A 19,286-nucleotide genomic window follows, 5' to 3' on the forward strand; every position below is an offset into this window, starting at 1 on the left:
AAGGGTGGAAATTCCCATTGCATCTCTCTGCTGTGCAGTGACTGACATTGGCTTGGGTGAGGGGGAGGGAGAGGGAGAAGCCAACAGACTGCTGAGCTGATGGTATGGGCTTAATTACTCCTCTGCCTTGAGCTTGCCTGTAATTGTGGTTTCTGGGAGCCAGCGTGTCCTGGAAATCTGCTAGAACAGCAGAGATTTCGGGTTTCCGCTGGGATGGAGTTGAATTTTCCACTTGGAATAGCTTGCCTGGCACCCGTTTTTGGTTGGGGGGACAGAGTGAATCCCTAAAGCTCAAAGGGGGCAATTAGAAAGTTGTGGGGTTGTAGGCCTTCCCTTGGAACTGAATGAAAGGTTGTATAGCCTGGAATTCTAAATGTTTTTCAAGTCAGTAGTAGCAGCAGGTGGCAGGGTCTGGTGAAGAGCTACATGCTGAAAGTTAGATTAACTCTGTCCTTAGCCTTTGTCAGTTGACTTAATCTGTCTGGGCCTTAGTTTCTCCATCTGTCCTTTGATTTGAACATCTGTTTTTATGGGGATGTTCCTAAGTAATAGGTGGGAGAAATGTTAGACCAATGTAAAGGAGCGACGTAAGTCCCCCTTTTGTCTGTGGTGGTAGTAGTGATAATAGCTAACATTTTGAGTATTTATTATGTGCTCTGTGCTGAACACTTTAATGAATTTCATCATTTAATCTCACAACAGTCTCGTGAAATAGTTGCCTCTGGTATTGAAGAAGTTGAGAGGTTAAATATCTTGCCTAACGTCACAGAGCTACTAAGGGTTAGTCAGCATCACAACTATGATTCCAAAGCCTTTGTGTTTGGCCAGCAGATGTTTAAGTGTAGCTTGCACCGTGCTTTACACTTGTGCCAGGAAGCACCCAGATCCAGGCTGGCTTAGTGAGTACACATGGTCAGATTTAGAGTTAGGGAATCTGAGTTCGAGTCTTAGCTGTAGCTCTAACCAACCCTGGGACCTCAGGCAAATCCTTCATCCTGGAGTTTACCCATTCATAAAATAGATATTCTTAGAGCTTCTCTCAGGATCAAAAGAAATACTACCCGGCGCAACACTTGCTGCCCAGCAAAGACGTGGTAAATGTAGGATAACTCTGAATTTGAGTACAGAGAAATAAGCAGCTAATTCTTGCCCTCCTGAATTTGAGATCTGAGATTTCAGAATATTGAAGCAAGGACAGATCTGTGGTGAAGTAAAATCGGTGGTGAGGACTCTTAACGATGCACTAGCAGGGGAAAGGCTCTGAAAGTAAAATACTCAGATTCAGATACCAGCTCCATCTAACTTGCTGGGTGCATGAAGCTAAGCAGTTACTCGGCCTTCTCATAAGCCCAGTTTCCTCATCTATAAAATGGGAGCACTAATAGTACCCATTCATGGAGTTATTGTGAGGGCTAAGTAAAAGAAATAAGAGTGACTAAAATTTATTGAGTTCTTACCAAGTACCAGACCCTGGTGTGAGGTTTGTTTTTTTTTAAACTAGTTTTATGTAATTCATTCCTAACAGTTCCATGAAGGGGTACTGTTACCCACATTTTGTGGATGGGGAGGCTGAGGCAGAAGGTTAAGTAACCTTCCTAGGGTCAAATGGCTAAATCAATGGCAGGGCGTTTGTGCCAGGAGGTGGCTCAGGAGCCGACACTCATAACCACACTGTTTCGTCTCAGTGTGGTTTACAGAACATGCAAGACCTCACGTCTGTATCATCTTTGGAGACCCATCCTCAGTCACAAGTATTTATTGAGTACCTGCTTAGCACAGTGGTAGTATTAGTGGACTCTTGTCTACAAAGTATGTGACAGGGTTTCTCTTGTTAAGGAGTTTGTTACCTGGTTGGAGGGAGACATGATCAATACTGATGAAATAATTTGAAAACAGTTAATTGCTAAGTGGTACCGTAAAGACTCAATGCAGTAGAAATGAATTTGGTTACTGAAAAGGTCTTGGGGGCTGGGGATTTAGCTCAGTGTTGCCACACCGCCCTAGCAAGCACGAGGTCCTGAATTCGATCCCTGCTACCAAAAATAAATAAATAAACAAGCAAATAAATAAATAAATAGATAGATAGATAGGATTTGGGAAAGTTGGACTTGTTAGGAAAGTTTATTAGAGAATGTAATATTTCAATTCAGCCTTAAAATATTGGGCTGAAGAGCAAGGGTGAACTATTGGAGCACTGGAGTTTGGAAGGAGTTCAGATTTCAAGTTTGATCATTCATCATTCAGCATGTTTTTATTATGTGAACCATCATGCACTGTATAATGACATTTTGGTAATCCATAGACCACTATATGATTGTGGTCCCATAAGATTTTATTGTCTAGTGACATTGTATAAGCAACTGTGTAAGTATGTAGTGTGACATTCACACAACAGTGGAATTCCCTAATGGTGCCTTTCTCAGAATGTATCCCAAGGTAGGTGACAGGGGACCATATCCCATGTGCCTTCCCTCGGTGGAGACTTAAGATCTAATTTGCTTGCTCAGCTTCCATTGTTTCTGTCCTGGTCAGTCCAGATTTGTCCCCTACAGATTATGCTCTGCAAATTGGCATTTTCCAAATTGAAATAGTGTTGTTGCCTACTCAGGGTGCCTGTTGTTGACATAATAAAACCTCGTCATAATGGAGTTTGTGTCTAGTGGAATCAGTGTATGTGTCCAGGTCCTTGGAAAGGAACTGCAGGGACCATTTGGTTCATTCATCCCTTCTCTCCCAGCACTCTTGTCTTAGTTACTTTTGTGTTGCTGAGACAAAATACCCGACACGCAAAGTTAAAGGAAGAGAGGTTTATTTGGCTCACAGTTTGTAGAGGTTTCAGTCCATAGTCAGCTGGCTCCAAGGCAGGGCAGCATGGCAGAGGGGCATCGCGCAGGACAACTAATAGTCCACAGCAAGCAGGCAGGCGGAACAGGCTACCTGCCCTGGGGCAGGTCTAGTGCCCACACCCTTAACCCTAGCCAGAACTATGCCAAACCAATCATGGATTGCTTTAGTAATCAATTATACACCCTTGACCTAGCACCACACACTCTAGATCCAGCCACCCCTGAAAGGCCTGTCTGTAACCGCATGAGGCTTTGGGGGACACAGAGATACAAACCATAGCAGCTCCCTGTACACAAATGTGCATCTGCATTTAAGACCGAGACTCTAGTCCAGTCCTCAAAACACCGCCACCCCCACCCCCATGTACATAATTTAACCTCCTCTTTGTTGCCTATAGTAAACTCTGAGTTAAACTGCAAGCTCTAGAATAGAGATGTCCAGGCATTTGGTTTGTATGGACTGCAATGAGTGAAGAGGAATTGACTTGAGCCACGTATAAAATATATAATATAGCCGGGGATTTAGGTCAGTGATTCTGCTACCTGCCTCACAAACGGAAGGACTCGAGTTTGATCCCTGGTACCAAAAAAAAAAAAAAAATATATATATATATATATATATGTGTGTGTGTGTGTGTGTGTGTGTGTGTGTGTGTGTGTGTGTGTATATGTGTGTGTGTGTGTGTATATATATGTGTGTGTGTGTATATATATATTATAGGTAATGTATATAAGTAATAAAAGTTCCTTTATTTTTTAATATTTATATTATAACGTTTAAAAAAAGAAAGCAGGTAGCCCACAGCCATGGGTTGTGCTTATCATTCCTGTTTGCCTACAGAGGGTATTATAAACCCATCTCCAGCACCAGTAATTTCTGCCTTAACACCCGTTTCACTGTTCCATCAATGTCAAAGATTTCATTCAGGAGGAAAGAACGTAAGACACAGCAGCATTTGCCAGAAGTGGCAGCAGCCACTGCTCTAAAAACCCCTTGTCTTCCGTAGAATGGCCTGGCATCTCCCCCAGAAGAGAAGGCAACAGCGGGTTTCCTCTTTGTGTATGATCTAGCTCTGCAGGCCCGAAGAGCCTGGACAGGGAGTGCTAGGGGAGCATTCTTTTGGTTTGTGGCCTGCCTGCGCTCCCTCCTGTCAGGCAGGCACATGTCTGAGTAGTTTGTTTCTTGGGGTGGTCTGAGGTTGGCTAAGTGTTCTACAAACAGTGGCTTGTTCCAGTGGTCCCAGGCCCGTTAGTCACCACAAAGGGGTGCAGTAAGGGTCACAGAGATCCAGAGTGGATCCCTTGCTCATGAAATTGTGGCAAGAGCTATAGGGATCCAGCTACTAGAGAAGATGACTCAGATTTTCTATGGCTGGCCTTGTCAGCGTCCTACCCATCTGTGTGTTATAAAGCATCCTTTTCAGAGCCCAGTTTATTAGTTGGAGACATGACGAGTGCCAAAGAAACACAACATAAGGAGCCACTCCTTTATAACTGGCATTTTGTTAGAACACAGAGTGTGCGAGAGGCCTTTTAAAGTACTATAAAGACAGGGATATGTGATTACATCGCAGGTGAAGCATAGAGGCTAGAAGGATGCAAAAAACAGTAATCAGCATTAGTTGTCAGCTCACATCACCTCCACACATTGCTCATTTTATGGCTTAACCACAGTTGTTAAATCAAAGATTAACTTTCCTACTAACTCAGAACTTTTCTACCCATTTTGGTATGAACAAAGGGAAAGGGAAATTAATAAAATAATCTTAGTTTGTTTGTTTAAGTAAAATAATGACTTCTTTTTTTTTTTTTTTTTTGGTTCCGGGGATCGAACTCAGGACCTTGCGCTTTCGAGGCAGGTGCCGGAACCACTGAGCTAAATCCCCGGCCCAACAATGACTTCTTGAATTGGCTGTTATTTTGAGTTACCTGTTGTATGATCTGACTTTATTTTTGCCAATAATCAAATATTGACCCAAATAATGCTTCCACTTATACAGGGTATAAAGCAAAGCTTGCTTTGAGGAGACCTAGGCTTTAAAAGTTTGTATTTAAGGTATTATCATCTCCTTTAGGAGAATTTCTTTCAGTTTTCTTTTTTTTTTTTTTTTTTGGTACTAGGAATCAAACTCAGGATCCTATGCTTGAGAGGCAGGCAGCAGAACCACTGAGCCAAATCTCTGGCCCTCAGTTTTCTTTTGAGGAAAACTTTAGGTAGAGTGATTTTAATATAACAAGTCATTTAGTTTCCTGCAAAAGCACAAGATGTAGGGGCCAGGGATTTAGCTCAGTGGTTCCGGAGCCTGCTGTACAAGTCCAAGGTCCTGAGTTTGAGCCCCGGTACCAAAAAAACAAAAACCAAAAAGCACAAAAACGATGTAGTCTTCCCATTTTGTCACTAAAGCTGAAGCCGAGTGTGGTGGTGCATGCCTCCAAAGCCAGCACTCAGGAGGCTGAGGCAAGAGGATCGCTGTGAGTTCAAGGCTAGCCTAGGCTACATAGTAAGACCCTGTCAAAAAAAAAATACATAAATGTGTACACACATAAACCTGAGCCTTAGAAGTGTCATGTGGCTTTTTCAGCATCACATCACGTAGTGGGCATAATGCAGCAAGGAAGAAACCTCATGCCACAAAGTGAGGCCTTTTTATCCAGATCTGCCAGGTCTTTGGCCCCCTGAGGGTTGTTCATTCTTTATCTTGTGTATTTAGGGGCTGTTCCTCTTATCTCTTTTGCCCTTTGTTAAAACCAGGAAACTCAAATAAAATATTCTTGCCCATTCTGTGAACATCAACAGGGCAGACACTAAATTACTTCCAGATCATTTTTGGCAATCATGTTTCTAGGTTTTTCCGGTTGAAATGAATTTGGCCATGGCCTGCCCTCCTTTCTTCTATAGAATCTATCCTTTCAGAGCATGGAACTAGTTTTACCTGACCCCTCTCTGGAAGTACAGACCTGACATGCAGAAGAAAACCTGTGAGGGACAAAGAATCAGGTGATGTAGGAACGGGAAAGGGTGTGAGGTCATCTGGTTCACCCCCTTACTGCAGGGAGAGGAAGCCAGGGGCAGAGGAGGGCTGAACTTTGTTATGAGGTGTACTTGATGCGCCTCCTGGCTGTGCCAGTTAATAGCTGTGTGACCTCAGGTAACTTGTTTAATCTCTGTCAATATCATTTTCTTCATCTTTGGGGAAAATAATAGTGTTACATCACCAAGTTGTCACGAGGATGAAATGAATGCCTCTAACCTATTAGATGCTTATTATGTATAATTTTCTTCTCCCTTTTCAAGGGCACACAAAAAAACTCAAGGGCAGCATTAGCCCAGAAGCCAGCAGTCTAGACTGCAGCCCTGCCCTCTAGCTGCCTGGCTTGCCTCCTGCTCCTGCTGCGGCAGCCTCAGACCCCAGACCCCAGGCCTTGCTTACCTCCACCTTCCCGCCGGGCCTTGGTCTTCCTGCAGCTGCTGTGACTCTGTTGTGTGGAGCCTCACATAGCATCAGTATCCAATCTTCTGCTCTCCGTTGCTGTCTGGCAACATTGCTCTTTTCCTTGAAGGTAACGGTTTGGTGAAGGTCATGTTAACAAAAACAAACAAATGTGGTTAACCATGGTGGTCAGCAGTAGGTCCTCTACTTCAGAGGAGACCTATAAGATTGAAGTGTCTATATTAGATAACTCGGAATTTGCGTCTTTTGGCGTTACAAGCCAGGTTCTGATTGCTTCTGCAGTCCCTTACTAATTATGCTTTTCTTGGGGCCTTATAATGAGACTAGCAGCCATTTTTAAAGTCTTGCCAGGCATTGACTAGATACATGTACTTCGCTCACTTTACACCATTCCCGCAGCAGCCCTGCAGGACAGGAAGCTCCTGTTCCAGTTTTGTAGATGAGTAAACTGAGGTTCACAAAGTAAGTGATTTGCCCTCAGTCACATAGGTGATCAGAGGCAGAGCCAGGACACAAACCTGATCTAACCCACACTCCACATGCTTCTCAGTGCCACATGTGACGAGTGAGAAATCTGATGTGAGTGCATGCTGATGGCGGCTGGTAGGCTGACTTGTGAGTGAAGAGAAGGCGCATGGGCAGCGCAGGTTGGCTTCTCCACTAAGAGAAGGTGGCTACCCCCTTGGAGCCCGGCTCCACCCTTCCGCACTGGGGAGACAGGTGGATTTGCCGTGTCTCCACGCTTCAGGAATTCCCAGTCCGGCAAGAAGCAGGGAAAGTCCACAATCATTTGGGAGATGCTTGGGAAAAATATATACCAGGAAAATAAATAAGTAAAAAAGTAAAGAATTTTTAAAAAGAAATACATACCAGGTGCTGTGGGAAACAAGTCACTGGATGGGTCTACTGTACTCTGACTGGCCTGAAGGTCTGGAGACAGTATCAGTACTTATTGAGACATCTGACTTTTTCTACTAAGTCCTTGAAACCTGGTGTGTATTTTATTTCGCAGCATATTTCCATTTTAACAAGGCAGAGTTCAGGCACGTGAGACAGTGAAGGGCCACTGGTGTCCCTGGTGTCACTCTTAGCCCTCAGCAGCAGCCCACTTTTAGCGCCCCTGTCACTTGACCTACCTGGGCCCTGGGCCTCCACCCTTTTCTCTTCCAGTCCACTCTGGTACTGCAGTTAGATTTACTTTTTTAAGGCAAAATCTGATCCTGCTAAATACAGCTCCCCACCTGTAAATAAAATTGATAATCTTTAGATAGTGTTTAAGGCTTTCCATTCTCTGCTTGTCTTCTCCTTCTGTCTTCCCACTTCCTAGCATTGACACGTTGCCTTAGCATTTGCAGAGGCTTTTACGTACCGTATCTTAGTTAATTCTCACAGCGTCTCTGCGAGATGTGTAGGGCAGGGAGGTAAATCACTCATGTTTCTCAGGCAGAGAAACTGCACCCGGCAGGACTCAGCTGGGGACCCAGGTCTCTTCAGTTTTCTCCTTGGTTGGATCCTCTTTCTCCCCTGTGTTGCACTAACAGCCCTCCCGCATTCACTGTGCCTTTTGCCCGCTTCAGTGCCTCTGCAGATGCTATTTCTTGCCCTAGAATATCCTTCCACAGCACAACATCATCCTGCCCCTCCTCCGAGTGCTGGGTAGAGTCCTCCTCCTTTATGATTCCTTCTTGGGCCATCACCTCCTGAAACCACTTTATAGTCACTGACATGCTTTAACACGAATTTGCTTGTTTAGTGGATGCCTCATTGTTTGTACATAGGACAGAATTTTAGAAATTTGGAGATTGAAAAACTTTGAGGTTGTATAGAGAGGCTGATATTACTCCACTGTAAGTCCATGAGTAGGCTAATGCTGTCCTACTTTATTAATCTTTGTTAAAGCTGTAAAGTTGTGACTGCAGTCCTAATGTATGTGCATTCAGGTCTTTCAAAACTGCTTCCCTTAAGCTCTGGTCAGTATGTGCTTATGATTTTTTGATGTCTGAAATTGTGTCTCATCTATTATCTGATTTTAATATACTGTATATGGTGTTCTGAGGCTGCTATGTACTCTAGAGAAAAAGAGACATGAAGCTTATTACTCAATTGGGAAATCAGACTTTAATCAATCAGGAAAAACACCTCACACAGTCAGTTAGTTACTATTGAGCTAGGCATCACCAAGGAAATTTTCAGGGAAAACCAGCATCATGAGGTATCAGAGAAGGCTTCCTAGAGGAAGGCACTTAAACTGAACCCTGAAGATTGACTGGGGTTCACCTGGCCGTGGAGGAACAAAGGGCTCTGGGGTGAAAAACAGTGAGCCAGCAGGGAGTGCCAGGAGATGAAGGCCTTGTGAAGGACCTGTGAGACGTGTTCAGGATTAAAGCTTCATGCGGGTTCAGTGGGAAAACGCTGAAGGTTACATCTTTGGTAGAGAATGGATCCAGCTGCTGGATGAGTCAAAGCTGGAGAAGAGGTGGGAGCCCAGCTCTTCTAGTTGAGAGATGTTGGTGTCTCCACCAACATGGTGCTGCAGACAGGGAAAGGTAGTAGTAGGCGGATTCCAGAAACCCTAGGCGGTCCTGTCAGTAGAACTTGGCACTTGATTCGATTTGTGGGCCGATGTCAGAGGTAACTCGGGTTTCTAGCACGTGCAAGTGCACAGCACCGTTTGCCAAGGTGGAGAATGAGCTTGGGATGGGGAGACTGATTACAGGGTGAATATTCCAGCCTTAGGTGAGAGTGAAGGTGATTTGGTCCTTGCTGTTACACCCTTTCAGAAAAGTGGTATCACGTCACCCGCGTTATTTATTGGGAAGCTGGCTTGGCAAAATCAAATGACTTGCCCAAGACTACCTTGCCAGGAAAGGACTGAGCCTGACTCCTAAAGCTGTGCTTACGTGTACTCACCACTGAGCCGAGCTAACGCACCCCTCAGTGGGCTCACTCAGCTGCACTCCTCCATGCACATGTGTCCTCCAGGTTGTCTGCCCTGATAGCTGGAGCCTGGCTCTCTGAGACCTTCGTGGAAGTAGAAAGGAGAGCTTTCCTGGCCCTTTCCCACCTGGGATTTGAACACTCCAGAAGTCTTTTCAGTTACCGTCCACTCATGCATTCTTGTCTTGTTCCTCTCACCCTTACCCCTGACATTTCTTGAACATAGGTTACTCAGCGTGAACCTGGAAAAGACCAGAAAAGAACAGAATAAAATCTTTAGTATAGGACTTGACAGTTTCAAAGCATTTCCTCTTTAGTCTTCATATCAGCTCTGGAAGAAAGGACAGGTACTGTACATTGCTTTAGTGAATGTATTTGGAGTGCGGACCCAGTATGGACAAGGCATGGCTACAGCTGGGCTGATGGTACAGGGATGGATAAATCATGGTCCATGGAAGACAGAGAAAGGGAAGATATCAGTATGTATTCATTACACAGACCAGAATGCTGGTGAGAGATTAAAAAGTTAAGGGACTTGTTTTTGTTTTTGTTTTTTGGTACCAGGGATCAAACTCAGGTCTTTGCGCTTGCGTGGCAGGCAGAGGAACCACTGAGCTAAATCCCTGGCCCCTAAGGAACTTGTTTTGAGAGTTTCTCAAAACTTACGTCCTCTGAATAAGGAATCGCTTGGACTGTTAAATAAAAATAGATTCTACATCATAGACTTGTTGAGTTGAATCCCTAGGGGTAGGGCCTTGGGTGATTCCTTGGCTGCTGTAAGCCAGTAAGTTGAACAGTTGAGGTGTGTGCCTTTTCTAGCTCCCTGCTGCCTGTCTGCCCCTCGTTCCAGGGATGAGGGGACTAACTAGCAGATCAGAGAGTAGATGCATCAGCCTTTACTGCGGGGATGTACAGGCAACAGAGGGGGTGTTTACCAGCCACAGACCACAGGGAAGACTACCCCAAGGCAGAGTCTTTGGAAAGGCAGGGTGCCAGGAGTCTGCTGAAAGCTCCATCCTTGCAGATAAAGGGAAATAACCAGTAAGGCAGGTCAGGGTTCAGAGAGTGGACTTTATGTGGAGTGAAGGTCCTGCTAGGATGACTCTTTCCAAGATTATAAGGGGCTTGGGAATGTTCCTTTGCCCCAGATCTCAAAAAGACCTATCCCAGCCTGTGTGTAATGCACCTTTTTATCTTTCCCCCTCTACCTACCTGTCAAAAATGCATGCATATTATGTATTTTGTATACATAAGTATTTGTGTAATCATATTTTTACATGTCATACCTGCTTGGGAACCCATATGGTTTCTATATTATATGTGTATTGTATATATGTGTACATATGTGTGTGTACAAGCAAGAAAATAAAGGCTAGTAGATCTACATATGGCCACAGATCATTTAACTTTTTGTTTAGGAGCACAGAACCTGACGTCAAACTAACTTTATGCACGTCTTAACTACATTTTCTTAACCTCTGTTTACTCATCTAAAGATGGGGATGTGCTGCCTACTTCACTGGGCTTTGGGAAGATGAATTGAGGTGCTAAGACAGATGCTTAGCATGGTGCCTGGCAGGTAATAAGAAAGTTGTCCATGTTCACACAGAACGTGGACATCTAGACCTCGTCCTCATTACGCAGTTGAGTTGTGGGTGTAAGGATGAAGAGAAGCCTCCCTCTGAAAGCTAGAAAGGAAGTGATGTTTGCCTGTTATGGCTCTTTTAATTCTAGAAGCCAGTCCCGGCTGACCACTCTTGAGTGCAGATGCCTGAGGGTCTGAGTGGAGCAGAAAGGGTTATAAGCTGTGGGCAGTGGTGCTGGGCAAAGGTGAGTCTTACCCCCATCTGGAGAGGCTGATACCACTTGGCTTCAGCTGTCAAAGCCATTCAAGACTATGAGCCCAGCAGGATCAGAGCTTCTGCCTTTCCAGGAGAAAGCAGAAATCTGTATTTTTAAAATGCAGATTTGCTTAGCAACTAATCTTTTTTTAATGCATATATACATCCATACATCCCAACACATCCCAAGCTGACAGAAAAGATATGTGGTCTCCGGAAGGCCGCTGAGCCTTGCCCTGCTTTATCACCCCCTTGTAGGCGAGGAGGAGGAGGGTTTTCAGCGTGTAGTTACAGAGTGCCTGTCGTATGCCTGGTGCCGCACTAGGGTGTACAAGGAAGTCCATGGGAGCAGTGTGGAAGGGCCAAACCTGAGTTGGAACATGTGCTGCACTGGAAATAGGAGGAGGGGAAAATGGAAGCTTTCAGTTACTGCACAGATATCATGAAGTGAAAAGGGGCAAAGTGCAAACTAATATAAGCAATAAAGGAAAATAAGAGTAATTTATATGTATGTGTTTATTAGAAGAAACAGAAAGCAAAAATTGGCTGGAGATTTAGCTCAGTGGTTCCAGCGCCTGCCTCGCAAGCACAAGGTCCCAAGTTCGATCCCCGGTACCAAAAAAAAAAAAAAGAAAAGAAAGCAAAAATTAATGAAAATGGTTACTTTGGGAGGAGAAGAGTGAAGGGATAGGGATCCTTCTGAATATACTTAAATCTTCATTTAGGGTTTTCAACCATGTAGATACTTAACATATTCAAAATATGAAATTAAATAAGCCTGAAAAGGCAAAATCTAAGTACAAATATAAAAAGAAACAAATATAATAAAAAACCACTAACATAAAAAAGAATCTCGAGTACTGTAACTTCCTACACAGGACTTGTAGTGAGATATTGTCTAAGAGCAAAAAGAACTAAAGGAAATCTTCAACTTAGGTTTATTTTTTCTAGTGACATTGATAACAACTCCAAAACCATTTTTTGTTTCTTTTTCTCATTGAATTTATTGGTACATTTTAGGTATAAAATACAGTTACATTCATTGTTGGGATCTTGAACGTTTACATGATGCATCTTAGTTCTTAATTTTTCCCCCTTCCCCTGCCCTCCCTTCACCTCCTCCACCCTTCCCTGTTTACAAAGACTTTGTTTCCATTTTTTCCTTTTCTCAAATTTTTTTCTTTTCCCTTCTTTCCTTTCCCCTTCCCTTCCCAGTTCCCCAACTCTTTTAGACCTTTTCTTCCTATTTCACATTATCGATTATATCATTTGAACCTTATTTACACTTTCAGTTTCTCACACTAGAGAAACTATTCAGTATTTACACACGTGTGTCCTATTTATTTCACTTAAGAAAGAGGATGACCTCAATATGCATCAATCTAGCTATAAATGTCTCTAGTTTCTTATTCTTTATGGCTGAGTAGTACTCCATTTTATTTTTAAAAACCATATCTTCTTTAACCAGTCTCCAGTTGATGGGCATTTGGACTGTTTCCAAGCTTTAGCTATAACAAACTGTGCCACTATAAACATGGATGCACATATATCACTGTGGTACGATTCTTTTAATTCTTTTGGAAAGATACCTAGCAGAGGGATAGCTGGGTCAAATGGGACCTCTAATGCTAGTTTTTTGAGGTATCTCCATATTGATTTCCACAGTGGTTGCACCAGTCTGCACTCCTACCAACAATGAAGGGTTCCTTTTTCCCCACAGCCCTGCCAACGTTAGTTATTGGTTGATTTCTTAATAGCAGCCATTCTTTCTGGTGTGAGGTGGAATCTCAGTGTTGTTTTCATTTGCATCTCTCGAATGACCAGTGATGTTGAACATTTTTTCATATGCTTATTTGCTGCTTTTACTTCTTTATCTGAGAAATGTCTGTTCATTTCAGATGCCCATTTTTGAATTGGCTCTTTAAAGTTGGCCAGGGGATCCTGATTTTTTTCAGTTCTTTACATATTCTAGATAGTAGTCCTTTGTCTGAGGTACAGCTGCTAAAAATTTTTTCCCACATTGTCGGTTGTCTCTTAGCTCTGTTGGTGGTTTCTCTTGCAGTGCAGAAGCTTTTTAATAAGATGAGATCCCAGTTGTTGATTCTTTGTGCTTGTTCCCATGCTACTGAAGATTTGTTCATAAAATCTTTTCCTAAAAAAAAAAAAAATCTTTTCGTATGCCAGTATCTTCAAGAGTTCTACCTAACTTACCTTCCAGTAAGTTTAGTGTTTCTGTTTTAATATTTAGGTCTTTAACCCACTTCAATTTTAGTTTAGTGCATGGTGAAAGATAGGGGTCTAGTTTTCATCTTTGGCAGGTTGAAATCCAGTTTTTCCAACACCATTTATTAAAGAGGCTATCTTTCCTCCAATGAGGATGGTTGGCTCCTTTGTCAAAGATGAGGTGGCTGAGCATATCTGGAGTTATTTCTTTATCTTCTAATCTATTCCATTGATCCTCAGGTCTGTTTCTTTGCTAGTACCATGCTGTTTTTAATCACAGTGGCTTTGTAGTATAGTTTCAAGTTGGGTATTGTGATACCCCTGTCATGTCTCTGTTGCCTACAATTGCTTTTGCTATTCTAGGTCTCTTCTGGTTCCAAATGAATTTTTGGATTGTTTTCTCTAGTTCTGTGAAGTATATTGTTGGAATTTCAATCGGCATTGCATTGAGTCTATATAGCAGTTTTGAAAGTATGGCCATTTTCACTATATTGGTTCTTCCTACCCAGGAACAAGGGATGTCTTTCCATGTTCTTATATCCTCTTTGATCTCTTTTTTCAGAGTGCTGTAGTTTTCAGTGTAGAGGTCTTTTGTCTTCTTTGTTAGATTGATTACTAGATATTTCATTTTTTTGGATGCTATTGTGAAAGGAATTGTTTGCTTAATTTCTCTCTCAGTGAGTCTGTTATTTGTGTACAAGAAGGGTATTGATTTTTGAGTGTTTACCTTGTATCCAGCTACTCTACTGAATCTGTCAATTAAGTTTAAAAATATTGTGGCAGAATTTTGGGGGTCTTCTATGTAGAGTATCATATCGTCAGCAAATAATAAGTTTAACTTCTTCCTTTCCTATTTTTATTCCTTTTATTTCTTTCTCTTGTCTAATAGCTGTGGCTGATGTTTCCAGAACTGTATTGAACAGGAGTGGTGATAGTGGACATCTTGTCTTATTCCTGAGTTTAGCGTGAAAGTTTTCAGTTTTGACCATTTAGTATGATGTTGGCTGATGGTTTTTTATAGATAGCCTTTATTAGCTTGAGATAAGACCATCTATTCCAATTTTCTGTAGGGTTTTTATCATAAATGGGTGTTGGATTTTGTCAAACCCTTTTTCTGTATCTATTGAGATGATGATATGGTTTTTGTCCTTGACTCTGCTAATATAGTGTATTACATTTATTGATATACATATGTTGAACCACCCCTGAATCCCTGGGATAAATCCAACTTGGTCAGGGTGTATGATCTTCTTGATGACCCTCTGTATTCTGTTTGCCAGTATCTTATTGAGGATTTTTGCATCTATGTTCATTAGGGAGATTGGCCTGTAGTTCTCTTTTTGGGTAGGGTCTTTTCCTGGTTTTGGAATCAAAGTAACAGTTGCTTCCAGGAATGAATTTGGAAGTATTGCTTCCCTTTCAATTTCATTGAAGAGTTTAAAGAGTAGTGGCAATAGATCTTCTCTAAATGTCTTGTAGAATTCAGCAGTGAAGCCATCAGGACCTGGGCTTTTCTTTATTGGTAAAGTTTTAATTACATTTTCAATTTCACTGATTATAATTGTAGTGTTTAGACTTTTTATATGTTCTTTGTTCAACTTTGGTAATTCATATGTATCTAGGAACCTGTCCATTTCTTATGTGTTTTCCATTTTATTAGAGTACAGGTTCTTGAAGTAGGTATTGATGGTCCTCTGGATTCAAAACCATCTTGTCTGTAGTATTAGAATAGAGCAAAAAACCAAATATTTTGGTATTGTGTGGGACCAAGGATGTTACTATAGGAAAAGGAAGATAAAATATGGAATGGGGGAAATGAGGGAGAATTCTGTCATGTTGGGTTCAAATTGGAAATACCATGTGATCTCAGAATTTTGTGCTTATTTCTTAGCTGTTCATTGAAAGGGCGCAGCTCAATACCAGGGAGCACCCAGCAGCCAGATCTCTCTGCCAAAGGACCAGAGCTCCTGAGAGGGATGCCTGGTTTCAGGTCTGGCGAGGGGTTAGTACAGGAGGACCTGTAGTATCTTTTTGTGACATAGAGCCAGAAGATAATCAAATACAGATGGGGCCATGTTAAAAAGACAGGAGCTGATTTGTAGAAGTTCCCATTGGCCAAATTGGGACATTTTTAACATTAAGAAGAAAAGGATTGTGGACTATAATGCATTATTTTGGGAGAAGAAAACAAGATCTGTGAGTTCGTAGCACTATTCTAGAAAAAGAATGAGGTTACCTGCTAATAGCTACAGAAGGAATAACCAGAAATAGCAGATTTCCATTTTGTAGCCACCAGTGCAATAAGTGGTTCAGTAAAACTATTGGGTTAGAGGTTGTTGTTGAACAGGGTAGCCTTTTTTGGGGGGGGGTACAATTTAGTTATACAATATAGTGACATTCATCATTGGAAATTTGCACCTTTACATAATCTCTCTTGTTTCTTATTTTTCCCCCTTCCCCTGCCCTCCCTTGAACCCCTCCATCCCTCCCTATTTACAAAGACTTTGTTTCCATTTCTTCATCTTCTCATATTAATTCCATTCCCTTCTTTCCTTTCCCCTATCCCTCCCACATCTGCTTCCCCTTTGTGCCCATTCTTCCTATTTCACATTATCTGTTATACCATTTTGAATACAGCCCTATGGATTTTCATTAATGCAGAAGGGAAACTAGACCTTTACTTTACCATTGCAAATTCTCAGAAACACCTGAGTAATCAAACTTTACATCCCCAAAATGGGACAACCTGGATAACATCACTTACATAAGTCTTTAAAAATGCTTAATCTGAATCTAATCCCTATTGCAGGCCATTCATTAAACAAGATAGCTGGCCTGGACTCATCAGAATATTGTTGTTACAAGATGCCAGGTGTGTTGATGAATGCCCATAATCCCAGCACTTGGAAGGGTCATTCAAGGCCAGCCTGAACTACATAGTGAGACCCTGACTCAAAAAAGAAAGGATAAATGTTATTGTTGTAAGAGACCAAGAAAGTGGCTGTTGGGAGAAGTATATTAAATCTGTAAGTCATGATATAAATGTAATTTGAGAGCCTTGATTGGGTCCTGGATTGAGACAATTGGGAAACAGCTGTAAAGAATATTGATAAGATGGGCAGGGGATTTAGCTCAGTTGTTCCACCATCTGTCTCACAAGCGCAAGGTCCTGAGTTCAATCCCCGGTACCAGAAAAAAGAAAAAAAAAAAAGAGTATGGCCTCAATATGCATCCATTTAGCTATAAATGCCTCTAGTTTCTTGTTCTTTATGGCTGAGTAGTACTCCGTTTTATTAAAAACCCACATCTTCTTTATCCAGTTTCCAGCTGATGAGCACTTGGGCTGTTTCCAAGCTTTAGCTATTACAAACTGTGCCGCTATAAACATGGGTGCACATATATTGCTGTGGTGTGATTCTTTTAATTTTTTTGGGAAAATACCCAGCAGGGTAATGAATAGCTGGGTCAAATGGGACCTCTAGCCCTAGTTCTTTGAGTTATCTCCATACTGATTTCCACAGTGGTTGCACCAGTCTGCACTCCCACCAACAATGGAGAAGGGTTCCTTTCTCCCCACACCCCCGCCAGCATTTGTTATTGGTTGATTTCTTGATAGCAGCCATTCTTTGTGGGGTGAGGTGGAATCTCAGTGTTGTTTTCATCTACATTTCTTGGATGACCAGTGATGTTGAACATTTTTTCATCTGTTTATTTGCTGCTTTTCCTTCTTTGTCTGAGAAATGTCTGTTCATTTCAGATGCCCATTTTTGAATTGGGTCTTTAAATTTGGGGGAGGGGTCTGAATTTTTTCAGTTCTTTACATATTCTCGATAGTAGTCCTCTGTCTGAGGTACAGCTGCTAAAAATTTTTTGCCACATTGTCGGTTGTCTCTTAGCTCTATTGGTGGTTTCTCTTGCAGTGCAGAAGCTTTTTAATAAGATGAGATCCCAGTTGTTGATTCTTTGTGCTAGTTCTCGTGCTACTGAGGTTTTGTTCATAAAGTCTTTTCCTTTTCCTATGGGTGGCGAACCTTTCAGAGACCGAGAGCCAAACTGCAACCCAAAACCCACTTATTTATCATGAGATGCCAACACTGCAATTAAACCTGAATACTGAGGTTTTAGTTTAGAAAAAAACCCAACTCTTACATTAACATCTTTTGTCCTAAAAGAAAAACACAGTAACTCGCGTGCCATAGGTTTGCCACCCCTTACACAGAGGAAAGGGGATGGAGGCCATCATAAATGCAGAGCAGGGATGAGCACAGCGTCCTTAGGTCCCGCAGCCAGGTAGCATAGCCATGTAGTAAGGGACGAATTTGAGAAGTCTCTTGGACCCACATGATGAAAAGCCTTTCCTGCCAGGCTGTTGCACCCCTGGTTGTATAGGTAATAAGAAGAGAAACTGTAGATTTGATGAGAGTGGAGAAATAGTGTTGTAATGTAGCTGCCTGGACTGGACCCTAGACAAGAAGTTGCTTTACTTTTGTTTGGTTTTTAAAGTGATGCATGTCAGTGATACTGTAAAGAAAGGAGCAACCCGAGAAGAAGATTATAAAGAATTTGCAGGCCTCTTTAACTCAGGGGTCCCTAGCCCCCGGCCACTGACGGTACCTGTTAGGAAGCAGCTGCAGAGCAGGGTGTAAGTGATCTGCCTGTGGTTGAAGCTTCAGCCACTCCTCATCTCTCAAACTACCTCCTGCGCCCTGCTTCCTGTCAGGTCAGTGTTAGCATTAGATTCCCTTAGTTTTTATAATTTTTAAAATTACTACATCTTTTAGAACATGCAGTTCATAGTACAACTCATTTCCTTTTTAATCCCTTCCCCTTCCCTTCCACCCCTAAGCCCTCTTCCCATTTCAGTCTCATGGATACCATTAATCTTATCTCATGTTTATGGGATATAATGTCTACACTCACTGAGGCTGTTAGGTCTCTATGCTTGGCACATATTTATTCTGCCTATTTCCCCTTCCCCTCCCTGTCCGTCCTCACCCTGTTCTCTTGGATCCTTTTGCAAGAGATCCATCCCCCTGTCTCCTTCTGTCTATCCTTTATTAATCTCTTTGTACTTTGCCTTACTCAAATGAGAGATACAGTATGTATTAAAGCTTGTGTGTCTGGTTTATTTCACTCAGTATTATTTTCCAGGAATATCCATTTTCCTACATATGTTTGAAGTTTGTCTGTTATACCCAAGTAGTATTCCATTTGTATGGATATATTTTCTTTATCCAGTCGTCTGTTGATGGGTACACAGCCTGCTTCCAGGATTTAGCTATTATGAGTTGTGCTGCTATAAACATTGGTATGCATGTATCACTGTAGTATGATATCTTAAGCTCTTTGGGGAAGCCACATAGAAAGGAGTATAACTGGGTCATATGAAATTTCTAATTTTAGTTCTTTAAGAAATCTCCATACTGATTTCCATAATGTTTATACTAGTTTACATTTCCACCAACAGGGTTCCTTTTTTACCACAGCGTCACCAGCTTTTTTTATTTCTTAATGATTGCCCTTCTTTTTTTTTTGTTTTGTTTTTTTGGTACTGGGGATCAAACTCGGGACCTTGGGCTTGCAAGGCAGATGCCAGAACCACTGAGCTAAATCCCTGGCATGATTGCCCTTCTTTCTGGAGTATACTTTACAGATCTAGAGAAAGGAATTCTTTTTTCTTTTTTTTTTTTTATGGTACTGGGGATCAAACTCGGGACCTTGCGCTTTCAAGGCAGGCGCTGGAACCACTGAGCTAAATCCCCGGCCCTAACAATTCTAAAATTCATATGGAACTAGAAGAGATCCAGAATAGCAAAAGCAATCTTGGGCAACAAGAGCAAAGCAGGAGGCATCACAATATCTGACTTGAAGCTATACCGCAAAGCAGTAGTGATAAAAACAGCATGGTTCTGCAACAAAAACAGATACATGGATGGGTGAAACAGAATAGAGGATACAGAAAAATCACTAGACACATTGAGCTGTTT

At 42.1% G+C, this 19,286-nt stretch overlaps 1 protein-coding gene and 1 long non-coding RNA gene across 16 annotated transcripts in view; both read left to right on the forward strand.

The window, feature by feature from the left end:
* LOC147820816 (uncharacterized) overlaps positions 1-11,618 on the forward strand; it is a 40,350-nt gene extending 28,732 nt beyond the window's left edge. Inside the window, exon 2 of the long non-coding RNA XR_015448140.1 lies at positions 1-11,618. This exon is cut by the window's left edge and continues 20,500 nt beyond it. This is a non-coding gene — a long non-coding RNA (uncharacterized LOC147820816).
* The window catches only part of Arhgef11 (Rho guanine nucleotide exchange factor 11), a 118,085-nt gene that overhangs the window by 42,035 nt on the left and 56,764 nt on the right, over positions 1-19,286 (forward strand). The gene's annotated exons all lie outside the window — the stretch shown is intronic.

The sequence above is a fragment of the Heterocephalus glaber genome, unplaced genomic scaffold, assembly GCF_053883595.1.
Source record: "Heterocephalus glaber isolate CG9 unplaced genomic scaffold, H.glaber_assembly_v1.0 deba00001795, whole genome shotgun sequence".
NCBI classification, from domain to species: Eukaryota; Metazoa; Chordata; class Mammalia; order Rodentia; family Bathyergidae; genus Heterocephalus; species Heterocephalus glaber.